Genomic DNA, 14,209 nt, shown 5'->3' with positions numbered 1-14,209 from the left:
AGGAGCTCGCCTTCCTTCCTCTCGTGTGTCAGTGTGTGGAGAAAGCTGTTTCGTGGGTGTTCATGCGTGTGGTGACGCTGCCTGAGGTGGATTCTGCCATTAGCGAGTCATTCCTTGGGCTTTGGATAAGAATCTACATACAGTAGAGCCTTATTCACCATGAACACATTGGCTTCATGAGTGTGTCAGAATGACCATCTGCCCCTAGAAATCATCTGATCCAGACACTGGGTTTTTATAAACTACACACACACACACACACACACACTCTCACACGCCCCGAGAAACAATGATTTGTCTAAGGTCTTCATCCTTGTAGTGTCAAAGCAGGGCCAGGATCCAAACTAACAGAGCAGTATGTTGCAAGGCTAGCTCTTAGCAAACACAGGGTCACCTCCCACAGGAGTGGCCAGCCTCAGAAATAATGGACTGAGGGGATAGACAGCTCAGCTGTTATGGGCCCTCGCTGCTCTCGTGTACGACCCAGGTTCATCCACCCAGTTATGCTGTCCGTAACTCCAGTTCCTGAGGATTCCATGCCCTCTTCTGACCTCCATGGGCACTAGGCATGCACAGGGTACATATATGTTCATGCAGGCAAAACACTGATACACATAAATAATAAACAGCAAATAAATAAATCTAAAAATAATACTATTCCATAGGCCAGTATGGTGATGCACGCCTGGAATTCTTGTACTCTGGAGGTAGAAGCAGGAATTTGGTAAGTCCAAGGCCAACCTGATATCACTACATAGTGAGCTGCAGGCCAGCCTGGGCTAAAAAAATGAAGCCCTCTGTGTTAGTCATTTTTCACTTGCTGCGATAAAATACTAAGACCAAGGGGACTTATAGAAGAAAGAACTTTTTTATGCTTACATTCCAAAGCAATAAGGAAGCTGAGCAATGAGGCCTTTAACTGCAAACACAAAGCAGGAAGGAAGAGCTCAAGGCCAGTGACGCTTCTTCCAGCAAGGATGAACCATTTACAAACTTTGAACCCTGACTTTTTTACTTCCAGTAGCCAACATGCATCTTAACAAGTCACTAAAGTGATTGAAATGAGTGATTTCAATAGTTACATAAAATTTCATATGACAGTGTCATAACATATTCAATCATTTCCATATTGGTTGGTTTAGCTGTCTTCTATTTGTTTTGTTTTTAATGTGTTTATTATTTTTTTAGGGGGACAGGGTCTCGTTACCTAACCCAGGCTCGTCTTGCTTTGAGGATTCTCCTGCTTCAGCCTCCTGGGTGCTGGGGTTACAGTTGTGCTAAGTCCTCCACACTCATTACCAAACTGCTTTTCCAGGCATGTACCCTGTGATCTCCCCACCAGCAGTGCAGTGTCCACACCAGCATCACGATGTCCACACCAGCATCACGGGGTCCACACCAGCATCACAGGGTGCACAACAGCAGTGCAGTGCCCACACCAGCATCACGGGGTCCACACCAGCGTCACGGGGTCCACACCAGCATCACGGGGTCCACACCAGCATCACGGGGTCCACACCAGCATCATGATGTCCACACCAGCATCCTGATGCCCACACCAGCATCACGATGTCCACACCAGCATCACGATGTCCACACCAGCATCCTGATGTCCACACCAGCATCATGATGTCCACACCAGCATCACGGAGTCCACAACAGCAGTGTAGTGCCCACACCAGCATCACGGGGTCCACACCAGCATCACAGGATCCACACCAGCATCACAGGGTCCACATCAGCATCACGGGGTCCACACCAGCAGTGTGGGGTCCACACCAGCATCGTGATGTCCACACCAGCATCATGATGTCCACACCAGCATCCTGATGCCCACACCAGCATCACAATGTCCACACCAGCATCCTGATGCCCACACCAGGATCACGATGTCCACACCAGCATCCTGGTGTCCACACCAGCATCACGATGCCCAAACCAGCATCACGGGGTCCACACCAGCATCACGATGTCCACACCAGCATCCTGGTGTCCACACCAGCATCACGATGTCCACACCAGCATCCTGATGCCCACACCAGGATCACGATGCCCACACCAGCATCATGGTGTCCACACCAGCATCATGGTGTCCACACCAGCATCATGGTGTCCACATCAGCATCACGATGCCCACACCAGGATCACGATGCCCACATCAGCAGTGTGGGGTCCACACCAGCATCACGATGTCCATACCAGCATCACGATGTCCACATCAGCAGTGTGGGGTCCACACCAGCATCACGATGTCCATACCAGCATCACGATGTCCACACCAGCATCCTGGTGTCCACACCAGCATCACGATGTCCACACCAGCATCACGGTGTCCACATCAGCAGTGGGGGGTCCACACCAGCATCACGGTGTCCACATCAGCAGTGGGGGGTCCACACCAGCATCACGATGTCCATACCAGCATCTCGATGTCCACACCAGCAGTGCGGGGTCCACACCAAGCATCAGACAGTATTTTTGAGAAACTGCTCATTTTCTCCTGAACCAGAGGCATAGGCTGTGCCATCTGTCAGAATGAACCCCAGCTTCCTGGAACAGCTCTCCCCGCAGTGACTAGTGACTGAGAAATGAAAGAAGCCTGTCCCAGGGAAGTCCCAGACAGATGTACTGACCACAGAGAAAGGGGGACATATGGCATCCTAGAGCCTGTGGTGCACCCAAAAGTACTTAAAGGTTGAGGTCAGACCCTGGGTTTGGTCCCCAGCACTGCAATAGTAAGAACACCACCACCACCAACAGCACCCTACTGTAAATCAGGGAGTAATCATATTCTTTAATCCACACTCATTTATTCATCATTAACAGCAGGAGACACTCAGAATATGTCAGCACAAAGCACCAAGCGCTATGAGCTGTTCACAGGCTTTACCCTTGTCAGTCATCAGTGTAAACAGGAGGAATGTCACTTAGTGACATAATAAGAAAGGAAAGGTAATCTGGCCAGTGGTGGTGAGTGCCTCTAGTCCCAACATTCAGAAGACAGAAGCAGGCAGATCTCTAAGTTTGAGACCAGCCTAGCTTGGTCTACAGAGTGAGTTCCAGGACAGTCTGGGCTACACCGAGAAACCCTGTCTTGAAAAACAAAACAAAACCAACAAACAAAGGCAGTCAAAGACAAAAGAAATTCTGCCCAATTCATGACTGCTCAAGTTCATCCACTAAAATGCCTTGCTACAGAAGGAATACTTCCCAGTCCTCAACTTACCAGGATCTATAATGGCTCAAAAGCAGTTCAATATAGGAATTTAGATTTTTTTATTTTAAATTTTTGTCTTTTCCCAGACTAATGATGTAATCCTTTTTTGTTGTTTGTTTTGTTTTGTTTTTGAGACAAGATCCCACTATGTAGTTCAAACTGATCTCAGACATGCTATGTAGCCCAGGTTCAAGACCTTCCTGCTTCAGTCTCTCGGGTGCTACAGGTACGGTGTATCATCACCTCTAGAGCGCTCTTTCAGTTTGGACAGTGCAGTGAGCCCAACACTTAGTCACCCATCCATTGTGGATGGAATAGCACATCCCGCAGCACCACTGAGTTGTGATGTCCCCACCCGCAGTGTTAACCAAATCTTCAACTCATAGCCGGTTTTTGGAGATAGAGGCCACTGTTAAGTCAGGCAACAACCATATTCTTCTATTCACCGTCTCGTTCATGCATCTGGAGACTCACACTGTGTCAGAAGTGCCAAGCATGAAGCACTCTTAGCGATTCACAGACTTTGCCCTTGTCATCGGTCTGGACACAAGGAATGTCACTTGGTGAAAGCTATTGCCACAGTCTTCTCTCCAGCCCAGCTGACCCCTTCCACCCTGGTTTTTCAGGAAATGCCATCTCTCTAGAATCTAAGCATAGAGAGGCTCACTCAGCAAGCCTTTTGCAAGGGCCAGAGCCCCTTGTTTCCTGCTAGTGGGATCAAACGTTGCCTACCAGCTGGAGACTTCAGAGAGCCAGTCCCGCTCGGGGGACTGTAAGGTTTTGGGTGGAGCAGGATCGTGACTCAGCCCTGTAAGCAGGCAGGAACGGACCTGCTGGAGAGAGATAAAGGCCCCTCCTTGCCTCTCCTGCCCATTTCCCTCCGTTTTCTCCCTTCACTCCCTTCCCTAATTGTTATTCCTGGAAATTAGGTTTTCCTTTTATTTATTTTGTTTGGGGTAAAAGAACTTGGGAAGGCATAACCTCGGTCTAGGGATATCTGGGAAACTGTAGGCCAGGACAGAGTGGCTATGGTGTTCAGTGTAAGCCTCTGGTCATATCTGCCACCATCTGATTGGTCATCAGAGTACCTGAAGTGCCCCTACCAGGACCACGGCTCCCATCACTTAGAATAAGAAGACTGTGGGCTGCGCAAGAGAGACCCTTCTGGGCCACCAAGTGCCTCACCTCACACAGGGCTCCTCCTTGCGGGAGTGGGGACTTCCTCATCACTTAAAGGCGCTGCCTGGTTACCACATCCCTGCAGGGCTGCAGCTGGCAGTTTCGAGCTTTTTTTTTTCTACTTTAAGGGAAAATAGCATGGAGATTCTGAGTCCTATGTTACGTAAGCCTCGTTCTAAGAAATCTCGTTTACAACCTAGTTGAAAGCTGTTCATGAAGGAAAAAAAAAGAAATCCAGGCGATCCTGAAGGTGAGCTGGCCCCAGGGAACCTGGAAATTCCCTGACTAGCACAGCCCTCCCGGGGTTCCTGGGTGCTCTGACTGGCTTGAGCAGGTCAGAAAGTCCAGCTAGGCCTTCCACCTGCACCCTGAGACTGGCAGGTAAGTATCCTGATGGCGCTCCCTGCACAGCCTGCCCCACCCTTGGGAGAGGCTGCCTGTTGCTAGGTGGAGCAGTTTGCCGGGTGAAGGCTGCCCAAACAGCCTCAACAGCAAAGCTAAGAAGTTGAACTCTGATGCGCAGCCATTACGCCCACTCTGTGGTTCCTTCAACCGGGCTGCTCGGACTAGAAATTCCCAGGACGAGTCTAAAGCTTCCTTGACTGGTTGCTGCTGAGCAAGTCGGCAGACAGCAGGCATCCTGCAAGCTAAGGGCCCGATAATTGAGACAACCCACACTCCCCTGCTGGGCTGCCACAGCAGGAAAGCAAACTAGTCGTTTTGCTGACGCAAATTTTAAGGAGGCACACGCCTCGGAATCATGCCGGGGCAGGATCTGAGAGTGTGTGTCTCCTTTTAAGGGTCATAGGCTTGGCCAGCCTCCTCATTGCTAGCCTTGACTAGCAGTTGGAAGCCAAAAGCCCAAATCAGAAGCTTTTGATTCCCTGCAGGATGCCTGCCCATTCTGTTCTTAAACTTGAGGATCTCCTAGTCTTATGAAGGTGATAATTTTCTCTTCACATTTGAAGACCAGAAATTAAGGTTAAGGTCTATCGAAGGTAAGTATGGGTATGTTTCTAGTAAATGCAAAAATGAAATAAGCAAACTGCAGGCTCAGGATTTGATCTTGGTAAAGTGTATAGCCAACCCCACTGAGCCTCTGGCTTTGCTTTATTTATTTATTTTTTAAGGTTTATTTATTTATTATCTATCCAGTGTTTTTCTGCATGTATGCCTGCAGGCCAGAAGAGGGCACCAGATCTTATTACAGATGGTTGTGGGCCACCTTGTGGTTGCTGTGAATTGAACTCAGGACCTTTGGAAGAGCAGCTAGTGCTCTTAACTGCTGAGCCATCTCTCCAGCCTTTTTTGTTTTATTTTATTTTATTTTTAAAGAATAGTTTTGTTTGGTTTGGTTTCATTTGTTTTTTTCGACACAGGGTTTTTTTAAACATTGATTATTTTTAAATTGTAGCTATGTATTTTGCATGTGTGTATATATACCATGTGCATGCCTGGTGCCCAGGAAGGCCAGAGGGCTTCAGATTACCTAGAACTGAAATTATAGATGATTGTGACCTCTGATGTGGGTGCTGGCAGTCAAACTTGGGTTCTCTGAAAAAGCTCTCTTTTCCCCCCTCCATCATATTTTTATTGATTATTTGGGAACTTCATATAATGCACCCCAATCACACTTGCTTTTTATTTCTCCCAAGTCCACCCTCTCACCCTTGGGCTCATCCCTAAAGCTTATGTGTATTTTTCAGTTTACGAAAGAGATAAAAGCTTTAGATAAGTTAGCATTAATCTGTATTGAAATCCACATTGTAGAAAAAAGCAGCTAACAGGTGTCTATAAAACAGCTGGAGTAGATTCACACCTTTGAGTCACAGCAAAATCTATAGCTTTGGGCTAAAACCCATGAACATTCTTTTCTCCTCTGTCCAGATTTGACACAGGCAGTTTTACCAGTGAGACACACCTTTAGACATTTAAACTATTGAGCTTGTGACTAATCTTAAGTAGTCAGCACACGACCAGCTTATCAGAACTCTATTGATCAATGTTAAAATGCTGAACTTTTGAAATCTTGGTGTAACAATAGCATAGAAGGGGAAAGAAATCCGAACCATTTCCCATTTTTCATATATCTTAAATCATCTTCTTCGACCTTGACAACTTGCATCTACACACCGTAAAGCATTTTCTCTGACCCTTAGAACTTACTAAGCTCTCACACCCTCAGACTTTTATACACCTCATCACTTAGACCCTCGGCGTAGACTTTGACCCTTTCTCTTCCCATTTAATCATTCGCCAGAGACACAAGTAGTCATTGCTGAGAGCAGTCATTGCCAAACAAGTTCTTTTAAATGAAAGAATAGTAAGAGTTACACCTGAGACCCGTTTATCCTTTGCTAGGAAGCCTGTTAATAAGACAAACCTGCTGGACTTTTTCAGCAGGAGACCTAGTAGATCTAGAAAAAGCAAAGCCTGAATTTTACATATGAAGTGAACTAAGGAGGTGGCTGCAGTCTTGGAGACAGCAGCTAAGATGCTGGCAAGCCACGTGTTGTTTATATCCCAAGATGGAGTTGCACCACATGCATGGTTTCTTTAAGATTACCTATGCCAAAAATTTAACTATCAACCCAGTGTTACGAGTTTTAACTTAATGTTTTTCACAGACTTTATAGATTCTTAACCATAACCAATAAACTTATAAATCTTGAGGTACAGAATGTTCACATAAGCCAAACAAATCTCAGTTGTTTTTTTGTTTGTTTGTTTGTTTGTTTGTTTGTTTGTTTTGACTACTGTGCTTTGCTCTCTTCTCCGGTTAGATCCCCTAACACTGGACATGAGAAAACTTTTAAATATGTTTAGATCTAGAGAAGGAGAGCCATCACCCAACTCTAGAGGCAGCTTCTCAGTAAAGAAGAACAGCTTAAAACAACTTTAACACTATCCATACCCAAAAGATATTTGAATCCCTGCTAATCTGAATTCCAGTGGCCAAAAAAGCTCAAAGAAAAATTCCGACCCCTTGCCATAAAAGCAGTCGTGGTAGTGGTAGCAGTTTGTAGCTGATGATGTAGGGCCCAGCCATGACAGGTTCAATAGAGACCAGCCAAAGGGTAGGCCTGAGTTTCAGTTTACCCTAAGGCAATACTGGTTCCAGAAAAGACCACCCAGGGACCACGCAGGAACAGACCATCAAAGGGCAAAATACCTAACATTCTAACCATTCTAGATAGGATCACCAGAAGTCCCTTAGCCCAGTACATACCCATCCCCTTTTACCAAGACACCCCTAGACAAGGGGTCCTGAATCTTAGAAATACGCTCACCCCAACCTCTGCTATGATAAAAAATCACCCCAACTGCCTCGTGGCTCTACGACTTCACTGTTATGATTTCAGTCACAATAAGGCCGACACTTCCTGGTTCTGGGGCCATGCATGTGCAGACAAGCCTGCAGGCAGAAGTGCCTAATGTCCCTGGGGCCCCAGGACCCACACGCATGCATGGTTGCATCATCTGTGTATGATTCAGCTAAGCCCTTGCATGCATGTGTGAGCCTCGTCATCTGTGTATGATGTATCCACATCAACCCCCTGTGCCCATGCGCTAGGCAGCTTTTAAAAGCTAGACGTACCATCTTCCTCTCTCTCTGCTCTCTCTGCACACTGACTTCCCCAGGCCTGTACACCCCCACTCTAATAAACTCCTAAGCGGGTTTGTCGTGTGTTCTATGTTTCCTTCTCACTCACGCCAGGTAATTTCACTCAGCGCTCTGTCAGATGGATGGAGGGTCCAAACTTGAGCTTGAATAAAGGTTCTTTGCTTTTGCATACAAGTGCAGACTCTGAAAAAAAGAAAAAAAAAGTGCAGACTCTGTGGTAGTTTTGGGGGGACCCTGTGATCTGAGCATAATAGTGACTGTAATGATATGTCCTGTCCCTTTAAGAGACAAGCTTACCCCCTGCTACTGAGGTAAGCTGGTCTTCAACTTCTAGTCCCTTCCTTTTCTGTCTCTTGGAAGAGGCAGCTTCTTCTCTCCCTTCTCCCCACTTCTCCCCTTCCCCCTTCTCTCTCTCTCTCTCTCTCTCTCTCTCTCTGCCCCTCTCTCTGCTTTTCTCTCCTTCTTCCCTTTCCCCTCCATAACCCACTAAATAAATATCCAACCTCACTCTGCATGTGTACCTATCCATGTCTCTGTCTCTCATCTGCCACGTGGCTCCCTGCCGGGACCAGCCGCCTTCAGAGACCTGCAGTGTGGTCTCATGGCATGCCCATCTGTCTGTCTCTCCTCGTGAGACTGGCTGCCCAATCGAGGTCTCTCACCCGCCACACGGTTCCCTGCTGGGACTCATGGCCCGCTGCAGCCACTCGGGGAACTGCACCATCCCTGCCTGGGACTGGCTGCTCTCGGGACCTGCTGCCTACTGCCGCCACTTGGGGACCTGCAGCATTTCTGCTGTTGCACCCCTGGGTAAACCTGCAACATTTTTACTTAATCCATTACAGTGACAGCAGAGACAACAAAAATATAAAAAAAACACAGGACACAGAAATCTCACACACTCAAAGAAGACCAGTCAGAAACAAAACAAGTGGTGGCTACTATACATTCAACTAAGTCTGACCTTATCTGATGGAGTAAGGTCATTGGTTAAGTAATAAAGAAACTGCTTGGCCTCATAGGTTAAAACATAGGTGGGAGGAGTAAACAGAACAGAATGCTGGGAGGAAGAGGAAGTGAGCTCAGAGACGCCTTGCTCCGCTCTCCTGGGCAGACGCACGCAATGAAGCTGCAACCCAGGATGGACGTAGGCTAGAATCTCCCTGGTGAGCCACCTCGTGGGCTACACAGATTATAAGAAATGGGCTAGTCCAGGTGTGAGAATTAGCCTAGAAGAGGCTAGATAGAAATGGGCCAAGCAGTGTTTAAATAAATACAGTTTGTGTGTTGTTATTTTGGGCATAAGCTAGCAGGCTGCCGGGGTGCTGGGGACGCAGCCCCGCCGCTTCAATTACAACACTTATCAGTCTCGGTTCCCATGTTTGCAGCAAAACTTATGCACACACCAGAAAACACAGACCCATCCACACCAACCAACTAGAATCAGGCAGGCAGATGATGTCTCCCTATTTGCCCCAGACAGGAGAATACTAGGGTCTCGTCAATGCTTGCTGTTCTTCTCTGCGTGGCAGTTCACTCTGATAAACCAAATGCAGCCTCAGAGCCTTGGAACACTTCAAGGCACGTAGCTCCTGAGGCAGCCCCTCTGCCCTGGAGTTTCAGAAAGAAAGTTCAGTGTTAGACTTTTGGTGGATTGTCTGAATCTTGCTGGGGCTTCCAGAAAATATTAATTCCACCAGGTGAGAACAAGACTGCTACCACAAATTTGAGCCAAACTTGAAACAAGCTTTATTTAAATACTGGTCAGGATGATGAACTCTGTCCCCAGCCATTCCTAGGTTCCCAGAAAATGGCACCAAGTCATATTTTGCAGAGGTATTTATTTATTTTGGTTTTTTGAGACCGGGTTTCTCTGTGTTGCTTTGGAGCCTGTCCTGGAACTGGCTCTTGTAGTCCAGGCTGGCCTCGAACTCACAGAGATCTGCCTGCCTCTGCCTCCTGAGTGCTGGGATTAAAGGTGTGGGCCACCACCGCCCAGCTTGCACAGACTTTTAAAGGCAAACCCGTTAGTTTTTATTTTTCTCATCAGGTCCAAAGAAGGGCAAGCATACATCCTGATGTATTTCCTGACTACACACCTCCCACCTACACATGATCAAGCACATCTGGTGCAGCTGGCTTGAACAAACTTGTTCAGGGTAGTGGAAACACAAACAAAAGCCTCTAGTATTTCAGGAAGTATCTGTCCTTGAGCAAGGGGCTTACAGGTCAGAGGCATTTCAGTCTTATGGATCTCTTAAACACAGTAATTAAAACTTAAAACATAACCGACTCTCACACAAGTCCAATTTCTGTTGCTCATGTACTCTTGGAGAATGGTCAAGCTCTCAGTGACCAGTCCCTTAAAGATAGTGGAGTCCTCCACCTCTGTCTGAAGCCATCAACTGTGAAGAGCTACATTTTAGCATTTTTATCACAATTTTAAAGGACTCTCTTCAACCACTTCTGTCTAAACTGTTAATTATTATTTGTGTGTGTGTGTGTGTGTGTGTGTGTGTGTGAGAGAGAGAGAGAGAGAGAGAGAGAGAGAGAGAGAGAAGAGGTTGCCACAGAAACCTCCAATGTCTGTCATTCTCAATTATGAGTCTACAGTTATTAATATCACTTCAAAAGAAACTTCCCTTTCCATAACAGCCAGTTGCAGCATGGATCACGGACTTCCACATGGATTCTGGCAGTGGCATGGACCATAGACTCCATCAGCCAAGGGCTCTTAACACTGAGCCATCACTACTGTTCTGCCTTTACATTTTAAAAAGTAATTTATGAAAGACCATTGGAACAGAGAGGTTGAGTCATCTCTCTAGCCCCAAGACTCTGCATGTTTTTGTGGGGCAGGGGTCTAACTGTATAGTCCTGACTGACCAGGAGTTCACTATGTAGATGTAGACCAGTCTGGCCTGGAACTCATAGAGATTCTCCTGTCTCTGCCTCCCAAGTGCTGGGATTAAAGGAGTAGTCAGTCATGCCCAGCTACTTTGCATTTTTAACAAGCTCTCAATCACTTATGGTTTGTTACCTAAGTCAGGGACCATACCTTCAATTGACAAGTTATTCCCCTCCTCCAAAAGAGGAGAGACACCTGGGGCTCTGCAGGTGATACAAGCGCTTGCCACCAAGTCCGACAGCCTGTGTTGGATCCCCAGGACCTGCAAGTTGTCCTGTGACCCCCACCTCCACACACATAAATAAATTCAATTAAAGATAAAATAAAAGAGGACTCCTTGAATTCTAAACCAATCACAAAATGTGTAGGATCTGAGATAAACTGAAAATGCCTGCCCCTGCTTCAAATTTCCTTCAACTTCAAGACATGAGAAGCCATGTTCTAAAGACCCTGTGTGAGGACTCTCGCCTGCCATCCTAGCACTTGAGGGGCTGAGGCAGAAGGAAGCTGGGCTTTATTCTGAGCCCCCCCACAACAACAATAACAATAAAACAAACAACAACGAAACCACAAAACCCAAAAAACTAACAAAGGCATGGTAATTTTCAAAGCATGTGGGATTCTAAGAATCCAGTGTGGGCTTCATAGGTGGCTAAGAAGACAGGACTGCCTCCAGGCATGCTCAGTTCACACCATAAATTTTTACCTGAAATTAAAATGGCATTTTGAAGGTGTATTAGTAAAGGCGTCGGTTTCTAAGGGTGCCTGCCTCCCTAGGCTAACAGGGCTACTTATTTATGTAACACTGTCTCCCAACAGGGCTAGGAAGCTCTTTCTTCTGTGCTATCTCCAGAAGACAGGGAGTGGGGGTGGGAGGGAGAGGTGATGTCATCAAATGGGTAGCTTTGCATCTCTGGGAAATGCCAATGAGAAGTTGGGTGTGCTATGTAGGCCTGTGATCCCTCTATTTGGGAGACGGAAGCAGGAGGATCTGGAGTTCAAGGTCACCCTCAGCTATATATCTGTCTTGAAGCCAGCTTGGACTCTGTGAAACCCTGTTCTCGTCAAAAAGGGGTTAGGGGGTCCTGGGCAGTCTAGGGAAATAGCTTAGTGGGTAAGAATTCTTGTCACATGCAGGGTTAGTTTGTTTTGCCAACTTGACACAAGATAGCATCACCTGGGAAAAAGGAACCTCAACTGAGAAAATGTCTCCTTTATCTGGCCTGTAGGTAAGTCTGTGGGGGCATATGTATTTTATTATTATCGTTAATGATTGATGTTCAAGGATCTAACTCACTATGGGCAGTGCCACCTCTGGGTACTACATACAAAAACAAACTGAGCAAGTCATGGAGAGCAAGCCGGTAAGCAGATGTCATCCACGGAGGTTCTTCAGTTTCTGCCGTGAGTTCCTGCCCAGCTTCCCTCGGGAATGGACTGTGACCTGGAAGAGTGAGAGCAAATAAAACTTTTCTTCCCTGGAATTGCTGTTGGCCGGTGTTTTATCACAGCAACAAAAATCAAACTAGAACCCTGCCCAACCCTGGGGACCTGAGTTAAAATTCCCATGACACCTGTCACCCCAGTGCTGGGGAAGGTACGAAGAGGTCATGGGAGCCTCCTGGCCCCCAAGCTCCAGGTTCAGTAAGACCTTGTCCCAAGGCAATAAGGTAGAGGTGGGTACCTCCCAAGTCTTCTGCATACACAGATACGTGCATTTACGTGTGCAGATACCACACACACACACACACACACACACACACACACAGATAAGATAAAACAGTTCCAGGCTTGATGATGGCCTCCCAGCAGGCCCCACAGAGATAACAGTGTAAGCACTGAGTGAGTGATTCACCTGGCTGGCTCCTGAAGAAATGGTCTGAGACTTTGGGACTGACCAGCTTGGAATTACATGAGAGTTGCTCCGTACTTGACCTCTGAAATAGACACATTCTATCTTGCTTTGGGGTGTTCTAGTCTGTGCTGTTTTTGTATCTCCTCCCTTGCCGTCATGTTTCATTGCTTTCATGGTGCCCACCCCAGCAGCTACTCTGTAGACTGCTAAGCGTCTGATGGACTCTAGCAAATAACCCAGGTGTTTAGAACGGGGCTTAACCAAAGGGCAAACGGCGTCTTCTGAAGATGTGGGAAGCATTCTAGCCACATGCATAGTTTGCCATAGAAATTTTTTCCCATAGAATATTTTTTAAGTCCTTGAGAACCAAACCTGGGTTGAGGAGAGAGCCATCGGTAAAGCGACTGACTGACCCACACAAGGACCCAGCTGTGGGACACATTTGTGATTCCAACCCTGAGGAGGCAGAGAGAGACACAGGAATCCTTGGAAATCCGTGGTCGGCCCAGCCTACTTATGATGCTCAGGCCAGTGAGAGACCCTGTCTTAATTAACCCCCCTGAGGCTGGCCTTTGGCTTCCAATGCACATGCATGTACCCCCACACACCTGTGAACCTGCCCCCCAAACCTGGTTGGAGGACCAGACTTGTAGCTCAGTGGTAGATGATTGCCCGGCATGAGAGGCCCAGGTGTGGGAAGAGACTGCCTCATTTGGAGATAGCCAGTTCTTAGAAACAGCGAGGAGCATTCCTTTGATATGCATGCACTTTAACCAATCCAGGGGCCTCCCTCTCCTATCTGGCCTGTACACCCAGGAGTCAATACTCTTCTTTCTTAGTTATCCCAGGGCAAGGCGCCAGACAACTGGCGACCACCCCTAAATCTTAGAGGTACTCACGAACAATTCCAGACTGTCCCCCCTCCCTGCCTGACCTTTTCCATACAAACCTTGCTAAAGACCATGACCTAAATCTTCTCCTTCCTCATGTCCTAGACTTCCTGACCACCTGGGTCCTCTCCCATGAGGCCCTGTGTGGTGTGGCATGCTGTACTTCCATGTTGTAGGAGGTCACTTGTTTGTTTCCCAGAACCAACTGGAAAAGTCTTCTGGATACTCTGGGCCAGTAGGCTGCAGATGGGTGCCCACAGCATTACAGAAGAACTTTGGGTAACTGACTGTCCAGGCAGTGAGATGTCTCTGTCAATTCTAGAGTTTTGGAAGTTGCTTATAAAGCACTTCCTGTTTACTTAGGTAATATATCCTTCTGGAGTCTTTGATAGAGTTGAAAAATATATAGTTATAGTTTTCCTTAGTTATGATAAAAGATAAAGTATATATAAATATTGTAACTGTAATTCTTGCTTGATACCTGTTTTGTTATATGTAATTTTTATGTGTTAAAGTTAAAATTTTCTTTTTTTAT

The sequence above is a fragment of the Microtus pennsylvanicus genome, chromosome 14, assembly GCF_037038515.1.
Source record: "Microtus pennsylvanicus isolate mMicPen1 chromosome 14, mMicPen1.hap1, whole genome shotgun sequence".
Lineage (NCBI taxonomy): Eukaryota > Metazoa > Chordata > Mammalia > Rodentia > Cricetidae > Microtus > Microtus pennsylvanicus.
This window is presented reverse-complemented; position numbering follows the sequence as displayed.